Raw genomic sequence first — 13,737 nt, 5'->3', positions numbered from 1 at the left:
CTGGTAGAGCAACGTCACAGAGAGGCAACATTGGCGCAGACAGTACTGGTGAAATAAAGGGAGGATGAGGGGGATAGAGGAAAGGGGAAGGGTCAGGGCGGTCTCTCTCCTTGGTGGTCCCATAGGTAGATCCCAACCACATATGAGATGGACTGGTAAAGGCATCTCGGGACCAAGAGTCGGATTTAGGGGACAGATAAAGGGGGGGAAGTTCCACATCCTCCACATCAGATGGAGGTAGGATGGTCTTCTTCCCTGGCTCCCCCTCATCTGTCTGTTCTGGTTTTGGTGCTCTGACTTGCCTTAGAGGAAAAGAGATGGCTTCATTAGCAGGGTGAAGGTGGAACTTGAGCCATGATGGTGGCTCTTCTTTCAGATATCGCCAGGACACAATGTACGGTATTTGGTCTCGATGTAGATCAAAGACCTCACTCAGGGTAGAATAGATCTGTGCCAAGGCAGATGTACCTTCCGGTGGCCACCCTGTGGAGAAAGTGGGCCACTCTAATTGACAGAGTGTTTTTAGTGTTCACAGGTAAACCTTGTCACCTGACTGAGTGGCTTTACCTTGGAAATCCTTGAAATGTTCGAGAACAAGTCCTGGGGTTTCACAGTTCCCTTACTCTCTGCTTCTCCCATTTCTCTAAATACAACAAACAACACAACAGACAATAAAAAAACAAGGCAGAGACAACCACAGGCCCAGCGATCCCCATCCAGAGGCTGCTGCTGGTGGGGATTTCCTTGGTCCCCTGCAAACACAACAAACCACACAAAAGACAACAAAAGATGCAGACAAAGATAACTGCAGGCCCAACGATTCTTACCCATGACCTGCCACAGGTGGGGGCTTTCTTTACCCCCCAACTGTCTAGGGGCACTCAACCCCCCTGACCATCTAGGGGAACTCGAAACCCCAAACCACCTAGGGGAACTCAAGCCCCCTGACCATCTATGGGGACTCAAACCCCCGACCACCCAGGGGAACTCAAACCCCATGTACACCTAGGGGGACTCGAACCACCCAACTGCCCAGGGGGACTTGAGATCCCTGTCAATCTACCAGCAGAGGGATGGGGCATCCCCGCATCCATTCCAGCCCTGGGGAACTTGGCCACGTCCAGCTTCTCCCTGCTGGGCTAGACAGACAGACAAGATCTCAATAGAGGCTTTTTCCAGAAATTCCGATGGTGGTTCTATTCTTGTCATTTGATCCCAGATCGAGCCCCCAATGTTAGGTCCATGATCAAAGGAACGAGACTGACACAAAGTGAAAATCAAGCAAAGCTTTATTTCACGCCATGCATCAGAAATCAAACTGACCGTTAGGTGCCCTAGCCTTGCTGGGGGTCACCACCTCCTTGTCCTGGGGTCCCTCCTGGAGGCTCCTTGCCTCACCCTCACTCTACCACACTCCGCTCCCTGGGACAAGGCTGCTCCTGATGAGGCCACTCCTGACGTGGCCGCTCACGACGAGTCTGCTGCAAACAAGGCTGCTCCCCGTACGAGGCCGCTCCTCATGAGGCCCCTCCCAGGATTAATGACAGCAGGAGCAGTGGCGGCGCTGCCAACGAGGCCGCACTGGATAAGGCCATTCACAACGAGGCCGCTGCCAATGGGGCCACTCCCCAGGATAAGGCCATTCCTGACGAGGCCATTCCCCAAGAGTCTAGTGACAGCACCGCTGCTTGGCACGGAGGCTTCTCACAGTGGCGCCGCTGCTCAGGGTGGCGAGGCCGCTCCAGATAAGGCCACTCCCAGGGATGAGTCCACTCCTGATGAGGCCACTCCCCAGACTCGTGACAGCGCGAGCAGTGGCGCCGCTGCCAATGAGGCCAGTCTGGATGAGGCTGCTCACAACGAGGCAGCTGCAAACAAGACTACTCCCCGGGATAAGGCCGCTCCTGATGAGGCCGCTCTCCGATGGTCTAGTGACAGTGCCACTGCCCGTCCGTGCTGCTTCTCAGGGCAGATAGGCCACTGCATATGAGGCCTTTCCCCAGGATGAGGCCACTGGCGATGATGCCGCTTGCATTGAGGCCGCTCGCGATGAGGCTGCTCTAGATAGGGGGGCTCCCTGGGACGAGGCAGCTGCAGATGAGGCTGCTCCCAGACTGTCTAGTGACAGCGCTGCTGCTTGGGCGGCGCCGCTGCTCAGGGCCACGAGGTCACTGCAGATGAGGCCACTCTCCGGGACGAGGCTCCCAGCAATGCCGCTCCTGACAAGGCCGCTCTGGGCAGTGCTGCTGCTCAGGGCAGCAAAACTCCCAGCAATGCTGCTCTTGAAGCTCCCGATTACGAAAATGTGCTGTCACACTCCACAACCCCGACACTACCACTCCTACCACTACCCTAACGGTTCCCAATGGCTCCCCTAATGGATACTTTAACGCCTCCTGCTACCCACCCACAGCCTCACAGACCAGCCTTTATAGAGGTGGTTGAGCCCGGCCCACACACAGGTGGCCAATGGGATTGCAAATCACCTCAGTAAATATATGCATGCCCCACTGATTGGCCATCTCCATCTAACTGGCCTGGTGTGCCCTGACAGATGGGGCCTCTGGAGCCACAGTGCAGGACTCTGCTTGCCCACACGAAGGAAACTATGCCTGTCACATTTGCACAAACCCTCCAGATTGAGAGGCACCTGCGATGTCCCTGAGTCCACCCAAATTCGTTGGCCACCTTGGAAAAAAGGCGCATTCGGACACATGTCAGAAACCTACCAGCAGGCAGACACCCAGGTCAATGGCCCTGAGGCAGAGGATGGAACCTGACATACCCCTAGGACCTCAACGGAACACTAGCTTAGGTTTGCAGCCATCTTCCTCCATAGGCAAACTCTGGAATACATACATATGGTCCAACACTTGATCCCTGAACCTCAAAACAGAACACCTCCTGCCCACAGAAGGCAAGCTGGCTCTTGAGATCTCCATCCAACCCTCAGGGAAGGAGACCCTGCATGGCGCCAGAGCCCCTGCCACATTCTAAGGTCTCAACGGACATAAGCCAGCATTGTGACCCATCAGAATGAGGCTCCCTGTCACCACAGCACCCTGAGCACTTTACCCCAGAGCCACCAGATCCAAACGGCCTTGTTCCTGGGTGGAAGGGGAAGCTGAGCTCGGCTTTCCAGGCATCCATGCGGTGACTTCTGCTATGACGTCTTTCCATATGGGGGACCATGGTGCCATCAAAATGGACTCCCGCTGTCCCGCAGAAGGAAAGCTTGCTGTTCAGAGCAGCTCACAAGCCCCAGCCTGAGAAAACCTCCATGGCCTCATGAAGCCATCCCTCCATTCATCGGCCATCATGGACACAAACTCCAGCATGAACGTTGATCTGACATGTATCCTGACTCAGGTGCTGGAGATCTCGAGTCAGACGCTGCACACTGGAAATGCCAGGTGATTGGCACTGAACTGAACTGGCGCTTTTGCATTCAGAATTCTGCCCTCACTCTCCTGCCCCAAAAGCCCTCTGGATTGCTCATTTGGGAGCCCCACCACAGGCTTCTGCCTGCCCTCTAGAAAGAAGTATGGCCCTAGCGATCTTCCCAGAATCCCCACGTGTGGATCAAACTGAACGGACCTTGACGGCACCCCAATGTCCTAGGCCGCCATGTGCACTAATGCTCTATCTGACACAGCCTGAGCCCCGACCTCCCTTCAGCCTCACAGGTAGTGGTCCCCATATCCTGCAGGTGGGATATGCCAAGGTGTGAGACTGTCATCTCTACCCAACCTGGGTATTCAGGCGTCTGTGCCCAGACCATAGCTCAAATCCCAGCCAATGGGGAACCTCAAGCATCAAAGAGCACTCCTCCTTTCACACGACGGGAAAAGCTTGCTGTGGGGATGGGGGTCTAACCCTCAGAATGGGAGTCAGCCGCATGACCCATAGGACCACGCCCAATCAGGAGGGCTGCCCTGGCCACAAAAAGGCATTGTGACCCTCAGGCTGAGCCCACTTTCAAAACAGCTCCCTCGCTATCTGGATCAGGAGCCCGCATAGAGGTCCTGACATGCCCCTAGGTCCAAATCCCCACCCTCATTAGGGTTCCCCAGGAGCCCGGACCCAGATACTGACTTTGGAATCCATGCTATGGCGGGACCCCTGAGATGGTAAACAGCACTCTTCCCTTACCCCGAAATACAACAAACCCTTGGGAGATAGGCAGAATCCTCACAGCGCTAGAATCTCCCATGGCTCCATGAGGCTACCACTCCATCTGAGGCCAACTGAGACACACAACCCAGACATAAAAGCCTGCACTCCCGCCTCCTCGTCAAACTTAATTCAGATACCATGGCACTGCCCTCAAGGTCGACAGATCTGGCCTACAACACATCGCCCAGAACCCTACACCAAGTGTGATTGCAGACTTTTGTCCCAAAAGCCCTGGCCAACAGGCCTTCAAGGATGGGGCCACTGGAGCCACAGCACAGCCCACCTGAATGAAACTCTGCCTGTCACATTTGCACAAACCCTCCAGATTGAGAGACACCTGCAATGCCCCTGAGCCCACCCAAAATCGTTGGCCGCCTTGGAAAAAAGGTGCATTCGGACACATGCCAGACACCTACCTCCAGGCAGACACCCAGGTCAATGGCCCTGAGTCAGAATATGGAACCTGACATACCCCTAGGACCTCAACAGAACCCTAGCTTAGGATTGAAGTCATCTACCTCCAGAGAAAAACTCTGGAATACCTACATATGGTCCAACACTTGATCCCTGACCCTCAAATCAGAACACCTCCTGTCCCCAGAAGGCAATCTGGCTCTTGCGAGCTGTGTCCAACCCTCAGGGGAGGAGAATCCTGCATGGCACCTGAGCCCCCGCAACATTCTAAGGTCTCCCTGTACATAAGCCAGCATTGTTTCTCATCAGAATGAGGCTCCCTCTCACCTCAGCCCCCTGGGCATTTTGCTCCAACCCACCAGATCAAAATGGCCTTGTTCCTGGCCTGGAAGTGTAAGCGGGACTGGGCTTTCCAGGCAGACATGTGGTGACTTCTGCTACGACATATTTCCATACAGGGAACCTGGGTTCTATCCAAAAGGACTCCCACAGTCCTGCAGAAGGAAAGCTTTCTGTTCAGAGCATCTCAAAAGCCCCAGCTTGGGACGACCTCCATGGCCTCATAAGGCCATGCCTCCATTCGTCGGCCATCATGGACACAAACTCCATCATGAGTGACCATCTGACACGTACTATGACTCAGGTGCTGTGGCCTCAACTCATACGCAGCACACTGGAAATGCCATGTGCTTGGCAGTGAACGGAACTGGCACTTGTGCGTTCAGAATTCGTCCATAACCTCCTGGCCCACCAGCCCTCCAGATTGTTCATTCTGGAGCCACAACAGTCTTCTGACTGACTTCCAGAAAGGAGAAGGGCCCTAGGGGACCTCCCAGAATCCCCACGTGACGATCAACCTGCCTGGAACTTGGTGGCACCCCAATAACATAGGCCACACTGTGCACTAAGGCTCTGTCTGACACAGCCTGAGCCCCAAAATCGCATCAGCCCCCAAGGTAGCGGGCCCCATATCCTGCAAGTGGGACCCACCAAGGCGAGAGAATGTCACCTCTACTCAACCTCGGTATTCAGGCGTCTGTGCCCAGACCATAACTCAAATCCCGGCTAAGGGGGAACCTCAAGCATCAAAGAGCACTCCTCCTTCCCCATGACAGGAAAAAGTTGCTGTAGAATAGGCGTCTAACCCTCAGAGTGGGAGCCAACTACATGGCCTATGAGACCACGCCCACAAAGGAGGGCTGCCCTGGCCACAAACAGGCATTGTGACCCTTAGTCTCAGCCCGCTTTCAAAACAGTCCCCTCGCTAGCTGGACCAGGAGCCCGCATATCTGGCTCGACATGCCCCTAGGCCCAAATCCTCACCCTTGGTCGGATTCTGCAGGCGCCCGGACCCAGAATCCAACTCTGGAATCTGTGCTATGTCGGGACCCCTGAGACGGAAAACAGCGCTCTTACCTTCCCCCTGAAAGACACCAATCCCTTGGGAGCCGGGCAGAAAGAATCCTCACAGAGGCAGAATATCCCATGGCCCCATGAGGCTACAGTACATTCCGTAGCCAGCTGTGACACACAACCCAGAGAGAAAAGCCTGTACTCCTGCCTCATCTTCCCCCTCATATCAGATAATGCGGCATTGCCCGCACTGTCCACAGATCGGGCCTGCCATCATGTCGCCCCACACCCTAACCCAAGTATGTGTTTGCAGACTTTTGTCCGCAAAGCCCTGGCCAACATGCCCTCAAAGATGGGGCGTCTTGAGCCACAGCACAGGACTCTGCCTGCCTTCCCGAAAGATAACCCTATCATGAGTTTGTGTTTGCAGAATTTTGTTCCCAAAGCCCTGGCTGACAGGACCTCCAGGATGGAAACTCTGGAGCACAGCACAGGACTCTGCCTGCCCATCCAAAGGAAATTCTGCCTGTCACAGTTGCACAGGAAGCCCTCGAGATTGGGAAGTCTGGAGCCCCAACACAGCCTTCTCCCTGCCCTCCAGATAGAAGGAGGGCCCTATGGGTCTGACCAGGATCCCCAAGTGAACATCATCCTTCATGGTCCTAGATGGAACCCCAATATCCAGGCCGCACTGTGCACTAATGCTCTGTCTGACAGAGCCTAAGCCCTGACCTCCCAACAGCCCCCCAGATAGTGGGCACCATGCGCTGCAGATGGGATGGGAACAGGCCCAAGGCTGTCATCTCTACCCAGCCTGGGTGTTCAGGTATCTGTGCCTAGACCATAGCTCAAATCCCGGCCAATGGGGGATACTCAAGCACAAGAGAGCACTTCTCCTTCCCCATGGCAGTAAAAGCTTGCTGTGCGGATGAGGGTCAAACACTCAGAGTGGGAGCCAGCTCCATAGCCAGGAGACCACGACCACCCATGAGGGTAGCCCTGGCCACAAACAGGCATTGTGACCATCATCCTGAGCAAGCTTTCAAAAAATCCCCCTCATAGCTGGACAAGGAGCCCGCATTTTAGGCCTGCCATGCCCCTAGGCCCATATCCTCACGCTCGGTCAGTTTCTCCAGGCACCTGGACCCAGAAGCCGACTCTGGAATCCCTACTATGGCGGGCCCCTGAGATGGAAAACAGCTCTCTTCCCTTCATCCAGAAATTCACCAAAACCTTGGGAGCCGTGCAAAATCCCCACAGAGGCAGAATCTCTCATGGACAAATACGACCCCTCCATTCCGTTACCAACCGAGACACACAACTCATACTGAAAAGCCTGCACTCCCATCTCCCCGTCGCCCTAATTTCAGATCCCGATTCACTGCCCTCATGGTCTACAGCTCGGGCCTGCCATCACCTTCCCCCTCACCCTAACCCGAGTTTGTGTCCAGACTTTTGTCCCCAAAGCCCTGGCTGACAGGGGCATTGTCTGACTCCAATGGGGCATATAGAGCTGACAGGGACATTGGCTGACTCCAATGGGGCATATAGAACCACAGCACAGGACTCTGCCTGTCATCTCAAAGGATATTCTGGCCGTCATAGTTGCACAAACCTTCTAGACTGGGAGACACCATCAGGGCCCCTGAGCCCACCCCAAATTCGTTGGCCGCTCTGGACAGAAATGCGCAGTCTGAGACATGCCAGACACCTACCTCCAGGCAGTCACCCACGTCAATGGCCCTGAGTCAGAAGATGGAACGTGACATGACCCTAGGACCTCAACGGAACCCTAGGTTAGCCTTGCAGGCATCTGCCTCCAGAGGCCGGTTCTGGAATTCCTACATATGATCCAACGTTTGGACCCTGAGCCACAAAACAAAACACCTCCTGTCCCCAGAAGGCAACCTGGCTCTTGGGAGCTGCGTCCAACCCTCAGGGGAGGAGAATCCTGCATGGCGCCTGAGACCCCGCCACATTCTACGGTCTCCCTGGACACAAGCAATCATTGTGACCCATCAGTATGAGGTTCCCTGTAAACTCAGCCCCTGGGCCCTTGCGCCCCGAGTGACCAGATCGAATTGGCCTTGTTCCTGGGCTGAAAGGATAAGCTGAGCTGGGCTTTCCAGACATATATGCGGTGATCTCTGCTACCTTGTCTTTCCATATGGGGAAAACCTGGAGCCATCAAAATGGACTCCCCTGTCCTGCAGAAGGAAAGCCTGCTGTTCAGAGCAGCTCACAAGCCCCAACCTGAGAAAACCTTCATGGCCTCATGAGGCCACCTCCCTATTCGCCGGCCATCATAGACACAAACTCCAGCTTGAATGACCATCTGACACTCGCCCTGACTCAGGTGTTGGCGATCGCAATTCAGACGCTGCACACTAGAAAGGCCATGTGCTCGGTACTGACATGAACTGGCGCTTCTGTGATCTGACATCGGTTCTCACCCTCTTGGTCTGCAAGCCCTCCAGATTGCAGGACGCTGGAGTCACAACGCAGCCTTCTGCCTGCACTCCAGAAAGAAGAGCCCTAGGGTATTAGGGTCCGTGATCAAAGGAACGAGACTGACACAAAATGAAGATCAAGCAAAGTTTTATTTCGACCCATGCATCAAAAATCAAACCAACCAGTCAGGGCCGTCTCTTACAAAGAGGTGACGATGACCAGGACAGCAACCCCAATTACTTCCCTTACCCAACGATTTCCCCTACCTGACAATTCCCGCTACTCCACGAGTCCCGCTACCCAACGATTCCCCCAACCCGACGATTCCCGCTACCCCACGATTCCCGCTACCTAACAATGGCTGCTACCCCAGGGCTCCCCAGGTTAGCCTGCATAAGCTTAACTCTCCTCAATGCCTTCTCCATGGTCTGCTGAGTGGATTTCACACTATTCGGAAAGAATGCCTCATAGGAACTCCCGAATCCATAGATATTGAAGTAACAGCCCATAGGCAAACTCTTCAGCAGCAAAATCAGTGTTTCTTGACTGCCTGTATGCGTAGCTGAGAGTTATCCTGTTTACTTATGGGAGACTGCATACTTCCTGAGCGGTCCATGAGGAAGATGAATTCTCCACAGATGACAGGTGACTGAGATTCTGGGATATTTTGGCAGAATCTGCTTCCAAGGGGAGCTCCTGCCCATACCTCAGGGTGATTGCTACATTCGACCCTAGGTTCAGGTTCCCCACACTGTAACAGAAGACCTCCTTGGAGTACTTGTCCTCCTCCAGTAGGAAAGCTTGGCGGCGGTTGCTGATGGCACTCTCATAGATGCTGTGGGACTTTGTTTTATCCTTTAATTCTGCTTTAATTTTCTCCCCATCCAACTTGGCCTCAAAGCTGTAGACAGCTGAGTCCTCATCCATGGGGAACACAAAGAAGGTCTCCAAAGGAACTTCCTCCTCATTCTTGTAGTTTAAGGTAGCAGACACATGAGCCACAAACTCACAAATGGACAAGGTCACAGAGATGCTCTCAGAGGTACTGGTTCCTCTCTGCGGGTTAGTAGACCACCCTGGAGCACCATGGTGATGCAGGACTACAAGGGTGGCTTCCAGGTGAAGAGAGAGCGGAGAGCAGTCTCCTACTGTTAGGAACGAGATCGACGATGGCACTTCTGGTGACACTGCTCCCCCACGAGGCTGCTTCCTGATGATGATGCTCCAGCAGCACTGCTCGCCAGCGAGGCTGCTCCCTGGCTGGCAAGGCCACTCCCCGGCTGGTGAGGCCGCTGCCCAGCAACGCTCATGACGCTCTGGCAGTGCTGCTCCCCACCTGGCGAGGCCACAGCAGGGCTGGCAAGGCCTCTGCCAGGCTGGCGAGGCCGCTGCCCGGTGAACCGACCAATGCTGGTCCCAACAAACCGACAAACGCTGCTCCCAATAAACCAAGAAACACTCCTCCTGAGGAACCGACGAATGCAAAAAACAAACAAACAAACAAAAAAACAAACAAACAACAACAACAAAAAAAAAAAAACGGCCCCACACTACCTCACAGACTGACCTTCATAGGGATGGCGGAGCCCGGCCCACTCACAGGTGGTCAATAGGACTGCAGCACACAGGGAAAGCTGCACAGTCACGCTCAGTCAGCTATACGGGCAGTGAATAGAATTCCAATTTACCATAGAAAATATGTGTGAGCCCAACTGATTGGACGTCTCCATCCTGGTGGCCCACCCTACCTACATCCGGGGTCTGCAAGCACGTTCCTCCGGGAGGGACAGGGTCAATCCAAGTCAACAACAAAAGGGCTCTGTCCACCCAACCAGGCCCCTACATTAGGGGTCTGCCCAGAATCCCCACGTGAGGCTCAACCTGCACGGACCTCAATGGCACCCCAATATCCTAGGCCTCCCTGTCCACTAATGCACTGTCTGACACAGCCTGAGCCCTGATCTTCCATCAGCCCAGCAGGTAGTGGGCCCAATACCCTGCAGGTGGGACCTGCCATGGCCAGAGACTGTCAACTCTACCCAACCTGGGTATTCAGGCTACTGTGTCCAGACCATAGCTCAAATCCCGGCCTATGGGGGAACCTCAAGCACCAAAGAGCATTCCTCCTTCCTTATGATGGGAAAAGCTTGCTGTGGGGATAGAGGTCTAATCCTCAGAGTGGGAGCCAGCTGCATGGCCCATGAGAACACACCCAACCCTAAGGGCTGACCTGGCCACAAACAGGCATTGTGACCCTCAGCCTGAGTCCGCTTTCAAACCAGGCCCCCTCACTAGCTGGACCAGGGGTCTGACATGCCCCTAGGCCCAAATCCTCACCCTCGGTCAGGCTCTCCAGGCGCCTGCACCTGGAAGCCGACTCTGGAATACCTGCTATGGCAGTACCCATGAAATGGAAAACAGCACTCTTCCCTTCCCCCTGAAAGACACCAAATCCTTCGGATCTGGGCAGAATCCACGCAGAGGCAGAATCTCCCATGGCCCTGTGTGGTTACCACTTCATTCTGTGGCCAACTGAGACACACAACCCAGACAGAAAAGCCTGCGCTCCCACCTCCCCATCGCCCTCATTTCAGATCCCACGGCACTACCCTCACTGTCCCTAGATCGGGCCTGCCATCACCTCACCTAGAAACCTATCCCAGGTTTGTGTTTGCGGACTTTTGTCCCCGAAGCCCTGTCTGACAGGCCTTCCAGGATGGGGCCTCTGGAGGCACAGCACAGGACTCTGAATGACCACCCAAAGGAAACTCTGCCCGTCACTTTTGCACAAAACCTTCAGATTGGGAGACAACTACAATGCCCCTGAGCCCACCCCAAATTCGTTGGCCACCTTGGAAAAAAAGGCGCATTCAGACACATGCCAGAAACCTACCACATGGCAGATACCCAGGTCCATGTCCCTGAGTCAGAAGATGGAACCTGACATACCCCTAGGACCTCAACGGAACCCTAGCTTAGCCTTGCAGGCATCTGCCTCCAGAGGCAAACTCTGGAATACCTATATGTGGTCCAAACTCTTGATCGCTTAGCCACAAAACAGAACACCTCCTGTCCCAAGAATGCAACCTGGGACTTCGGTGCTCTGTCCAAACCTCAAGGGCAGAGATTCCTGAATTGCACCTGAGCGCATGCCACATTCTAATGTCTCCCTGGACACAAGCTAGCATTGTGACCCATCAGAATGAACCTCACTGTCACCTCAGCCCCTTGGGCACTTTGCCCCAGAGAAACCAGATCCAAACGGCCTTGTACCTGGGCTGGAAGGTTAAGTGGATCTGGGCTTTCCAGGCATCCATGTGGTGACTTCTGCTATGACGTCTTTCCATATGGAGGACCCTGGTGCCAATCAAAACAGACTCCCCTGTCCCACAGAAGGAAAGCTTGCTATTCAGAGCAGCTCCCAAGCCCTAGCCTGGGAAGACCTATATGGCCTCATGAGGCCACCCCTCCATTCATCAGCCATCATGGAAATAAACTTGAGTGTGAGGGACCATCTGATACGTGCCCTGACTCAGATGTGGGAGATCTCGATCAGACACTGTGCAGTGGAAATGCCATGTGCTCTGCACTGAACTTAACCGGCGCTGATGCATTCAGAATTCTGTCCTCAGACTCCTGGACGGCAAGAACACCAGATTGTTCATTTGGGAGCCACAACGCAGTCTTCTGCCTGCCCTCCAGTAAGAAGAAGTGCCCTAGGTGTCTGCCGAGAATATCCATGGGAGGATCAACCTGCACGGACCTCCATGGCACCCCAACGTCCTAGACCACCCAGTGCACTAATGCTCTGTCTGAAACAGCCTGAGCCCCAACCTCCCATCAGCCCTCCAGGTAGCTGCCCCTATATCCTTCTGGTGGGACCTGCCATGGCCAGAGACTGTCATTTCAACCAAACCTGGGTAGTCAGGCATCTCCGCACAGACCATAGCTCAAATCCCTGCCTATGGGGGAACCTCAAGCATAAAAGAGCACTCCTCCTTCCCCATGATGGGAAAAGCTTGCTTTGGGGAAGGGGATCTAACCCTCAGAGTAACCCATGAGACCACGCCCAACCAGGAGGGTTGCCCTGGACACAAACAGGCATTGTGATCCTCAGCCTCTGCCCGCTTTCAAACCAGCTCCCTCGCTACCTGGACCATGGGCTCGCATATTGGGACTGACATGCCCCTAGGTACAAATCCTCACACCAGGTCGCTTTCTCCTGGCGCCCGGACACAGAAGCCGACTCTGGAATCCCTGCTATAGCAGGAACACTGAGACAGAAAACAGCACTCTTCCCCTCCTCCTGAAAGACACCAAACCCTTGGGAGTCAGGCAGAATCTTAACAGAGGCAGAATCTCCCATGGCCCCATGAGACCACCACTTCATTCTGTGGCCAACTGAGACACACAACCCAGACAGAAAAGCCTGTGCTCCGGCCTCCCCATCGCCCTCATTTCAGATCCTGCAGCACTACCCTCACTGTCCTTAGATCGGGCCTGCCATCACCTCATCCAGAAACCAATCCCGGGTTTGTGTTTGCAGACTTTTGTCCCCAAAGCCTTGTCCAACAGACCCTCCAGGATGGGGCCTCTGGAGGCACAGCACAGGACTCTGAATGCCCACCAAAAGGAAACTCTGCCCGTCACTTTTGCACAAAACCTCCAGATTGGGAGACACCTACAATGCCCCTGAGCCCACCCCAAATTCGTTGGCTGCCTTGGAAAACAGGCGCATTTGGACACAGGCCAGAAACCTACCTCCAGGCAGAGACCCAGGGCAATGGCCTTGAGTCAGAAGATAGGACCCCGGAGATGGAAAACAGCAGTCTTCCCTTCCCCCTGAAAGACACCAAACCCTTGGGAGCTGGGCCCCATGAGGTTACCACTACATTCCGTGGCCTACCAAGACACACAACCGAGACAGAAAAGACTGTACTCCCGCCTCCCCGTCGCCCTCATTTCAGATCCCACAGCAATGCCTTCACAGTCTGCAGATCGGGACTGCTGTCACCTCACCCCTAACCCTATCGAGAGTTTGTGTTTGCAGACTTTTGTCCCCAAGGCCTGGCAGAGAGGCCCTCCAGGATGGGGACTCTGGAGTCACAGCTCCAGTCTTTTCCTGACCACCTGAAGGAAATTCTGCCTGTCACATTAGCACAAACACTCCAGATTGGCAGACACATGCAATGCTGCTGAGCCCACCCCAAATTCGTTGGCCGCTTTGGAAAAAAAGGCACATCCAGAAACATGCCAGACACCTAGGTCAATGGCCCTGAGTCAGAAGATCAAACATGACAAACCCCTAAGACCTCAATGGAACCATAGATTAGCTTTGCAGGC

At 54.5% G+C, this 13,737-nt stretch overlaps 1 pseudogene; it reads right to left on the bottom strand.

Moving 5' to 3' along the window:
- Positions 1 to 8,976: 8,976 nt before the first annotated feature.
- On the bottom strand, positions 8,977 to 9,482 carry LOC123927122 (annotated as a pseudogene).
- Between the last annotated feature and the right edge of the window lie 4,255 nt (positions 9,483 to 13,737).

The sequence above is a fragment of the Meles meles genome, chromosome 16 (assembly GCF_922984935.1).
Source record: "Meles meles chromosome 16, mMelMel3.1 paternal haplotype, whole genome shotgun sequence".
NCBI lineage: Eukaryota > Metazoa > Chordata > Mammalia > Carnivora > Mustelidae > Meles > Meles meles.
The sequence above is the reverse complement of the archived record's forward strand: the minus strand, read 5'-3'. Positions and strand labels throughout refer to the sequence as shown.